The following is a 4,051-nucleotide window of genomic DNA, read 5'->3' on the forward strand; positions in this document are numbered from 1 at the left end:
TGATTTAGAAAAAACCATAACAAAGTTCATTTGGAATAACAAAAGATCACTGATATCCATGGAAATAATGAAAAACAAATACATATAATGGGGGCCTTGCAGTTCCAGACCTTAAACTATATTACAAAGCAGTAGTCATCAAAACAATTTGGTACTGGCTAAGAGACAGAAAGGAAGATCAGTGGAATAGACTGGGGGAAAGAGACCTCAGCAAGACAGTATACGATAAACCCAAAGATCCCAGCTTTTGGGACAAAAATCCAGTATTAGATAAAAGCTGCTGTGAAAACTGGAAGACAGTGTGGGAGAGATTAGGTTTGGATCAACACCTCACACCCTACACCAAGATAAATTCAAAATGGGTGAATGACTTAAACATAAAGAAGGAAACCATAAGTAAATTGTGTAAACACAGAATAGTGTACATGTCAGACCTTTGGGAGGGGAAAGGTTTTAAAACCAAGCAAGACATAGAAAGAATCACAAAATATAAAATAATTTTGAGTACATCAAATTAAAAAGCTTTTGTACAAACAAACCAAATGTAACTAAAATCAGAAGGAAAAAAACAAATTGGGAAAAAATCTTCATAGAAACCTCTGACAAAGGTTTAATTACTCAAATTTATAAAGAGCTAAATCAATTGTACAAAAAATCAAGCCATTCTCCAATTGATAAATGGGCAAGGGACATGGATAGGCAGTTCTCAGATAAAGAAATCAAAACTAGTATTAAGCACATGAAGAAGTGTTTTAAATCTCTTTTAATCAGAGAGATGCAAATCAAAACAACCCTGAGGTATCACCTCACACCTAGCAGATTGGCTAACATGATAGCAAAGGAAAGTAATGAATGCTGGAGGGGATGTTGAAAAATGGGGACATTTATTCATTGGTGGTGGAGTTGTGATCTGATCCAACCATTCTGGAGGGCAATTTGAACTATGCCCAAAGGGAGACCAAAGAATGTTTACCCTTTGATCCAGCCATAGCACTGCTGGGTCTGTACCTCAAAGAGATAATGGACAAAAAGATTTGTACAAAAATATTGATAGCTGCGCTCTTTGTGGTGGCCAAAAACTGGAAAACGAGGGGATGCCCATCAATTGGGGAATGGCTGAGCAAATTGTGGTATATGTTGGTGATGGAATACTATTGCGCAAAAAGGAATAATAAAGTGGAGGAATTCTATGGAGACTGGAACAACCTCCAGGAAGTGATGCAGAGCGAGAGGAGCAGGACCAGGAGAATATTGTACACAGAGACTAATACACTGTGGTATAATCGAATGTAATGGACTTCTCCATTTGTGATGGTGTAAAGTCCCTGACCAATATGCAGGGATCCAGCAGAAAAAACGCTATTCATAAGAAAAGGATAAACTATGGGAGTGGAAACACCGAGGAAAAGCAACTGCCTGACTACAGTGGTTGAGGGGACATGACAGAGGAGAGACTCTAAACGAAACTCTAATGCAAATATTGACAACATGGAAAGGGGTTCGAATCAAGAACACATGTGATACCCAGTGGAATCACGTGTTGGCTACGGGGGGTAGGGAGGAGGAAAAGAAAATGATCTTTGTCTTTAATGCTTGGAAATGATCAAATAAAATATTATTTAAAAAAAAAAAGATGAAAGGAAGTTTGTTACTTAGGACCAGACATTTTAAAAAGTACAGGGGAATGGGAGTCTAAAGTTACAGTACAAAAGTGTGTATGTATAGTATCAGGGTTAAAGGTAGGAATTTGACAATGAGGTGAGCAGTTTGATAAAAGCTTTAATTTAAAAAGAAGTACAGATGGAAAAATAGGAAAGAGAAAAAGATATTATTAATCTAATGCCCTTTAAATCTGCTTAAACTAAGTCTCACTAATAACTAATTCTTAATAATTACCTAAAATTTCCTAATACTACCTCTAAGTATCTTCTTAGGACAGGTTCTTCTACCTGGCACACCAGGCTTTATCTACTGTACTCTATCTGTAAAATATACTCTAACTAACCTTCTAAAATAATAGACAACCAACTGTCACAATCCAATTACCAGCAGGCCCTTGCCTTAGAGCCAGATCTCCTGCTCTCTGGAGATCTTGGAGACAAAAAGGTCCCTTCCCTCAAAAGCTACTTCCTTTATCTACTGACTCACCAACTCGTTTTACTACCTTCTTGCCAGAAAGCCATTCCTACTTCCTTTCCTCAGTATCCTTGTCTCTTTGGTAACAGCATCTTCATCTCTGGCTCACTGATCCCTGAATCTGTCATTTCTCTGATACACTGAGAAACCCTGCTCTCTCCTGTCTTCAACTAGACAGAGGGAGAGATTAAGAAAATCCCTTTAATGATAGGCGTGTGTGGGACGGGAAGTGTTGAGAAAGTAGATTGAAAAGAATGGGAATAAGAATTCAGAAGTGGGAGTGGGGCTTTTGTTTTAATGATGATCCATGTTGCACTGGAGCCACTTTGCTACTTGTATTATCTTGTGTGAGTTCCTTATTACTTCTTACCTGGATTATTGCAACAATCTTTTAATTTTGTTTCTGTTTGATTTCTTACCATCATAGTCTGCTGCCAGATTGATTTCTCTTAAGCATAGATTTTGCTACATGACTTTTCTGATCAAAGTACTTCCTGTTTAAAATGGTTTCCTATTGCTTATAGGATAAAATATAAACTTCTGTGTTTATTTGATTTTTTTTCCTTGAAAAAATAACCTATGCTTTACCATTGCTGGAGGTGGTGGAAGACACATTTCTCATTTACTAATTCTGATGGCTGGGATGACACTTGGAAAGGCTTGGCAGCAGATATCCTGTTTCTATTACCAGTATCTACTCGTCACCAAGCTCTACATGCTGTAACCCTGGGAGAGGACTGTCTTCAATTCCACGTTGATTTCTATTGTTGGAATGGCATTATACACTGGATATATCTTCATGCCTCAACATATCTTCACAATATTACACTACTTTGAAATTGTACAATGACTACAGTGTGCTCAAGAAGCTATAGACCAGAGAGATCTGTTGAAGGGAAGAAGCAACCTCCCATGATGAAATGAGGCTTCGACAGATTTCAAACATATATTATGTCTATAAAGCCTAAATTCCATATTAGTAGAACAAGGAAGGAATACCAGCTCATGTGTTGTGTTCATTATAGAAGATTGTCTATTTTGACATTGTGGTTATTTGTACTCTAAATATTAGTATTTTTCTTAGCCTTTGGAACTGTTTCACTATTGTTCTGTGGAAGCTTTTCTTAATATAACATTGAGTAAATTTTGATTGCCTTCTATTTTTTATATGAAATTTAGTTAGACCTATTGCTTCAGCAAATGTCTGGGAAAAATAATCTACCTGAATATATTTCTAGCATTGACCAAAATTTTGTAGAAATAATAACAAGATTAGGGAATATTTTAATTGAACAAAAGAGACTTCTTTGTAAGTTTATACTCATTATATAAAATATATATATATTGCTGTAGTATTCTTAAACATAAAATGTCTCCTTTCAATAGTGAAATAGCAAAGAGCCTTCTGAATTTAAAATAAAGGAATACCTAACTTTTCAATAGTTAGCGTATTTTATGGATTTCTCATTGAAAAAAGATGTTCTGTGATAAAATGCTTGGAAAAATAATTAAAATTTAGCTATTAGCAGCATTGTCATGGAATGTTGGCTTCAAATGATAGTTTTATTAAGTAAATATTAAAAAGGTTTCCCTAATGGGTATAGCTAACATTGTAATCTTGTAAAATTGAATTTCAAGATTATATTTAACTGGTGCTGAAAAATATATTTGCATATTATTGTTCACAATGAATAATTATTAAGCTATAAATTTATTTCAAGGATCTTCACAAACTTTATAACATACCATTTCACACTTTGTAATATGTGTATGTTCAATATATTGTAAGAATTTACATTCACAAAATTCAGTTTTTCTGTGGTGAAGCCTCATAAGAATTGAAAAAAAGTGACTGATGGAAAAACTTTCCAACATTAATGCTATTCTTGGTTTTAATTTCATGTATTTTTATTTA

At 34.9% G+C, this 4,051-nt stretch overlaps 1 pseudogene; it reads left to right on the forward strand.

Annotated features, from left to right (window-relative positions):
• Positions 1–2,770: 2,770 nt before the first annotated feature.
• On the forward strand, positions 2,771–2,992 carry LOC100618290 (serine palmitoyltransferase small subunit A-like; annotated as a pseudogene).
• Positions 2,993–4,051: the final 1,059 nt, after the last annotated feature.

Source organism: Monodelphis domestica, chromosome 4, assembly GCF_027887165.1.
Source record: "Monodelphis domestica isolate mMonDom1 chromosome 4, mMonDom1.pri, whole genome shotgun sequence".
Lineage (NCBI taxonomy): Eukaryota > Metazoa > Chordata > Mammalia > Didelphimorphia > Didelphidae > Monodelphis > Monodelphis domestica.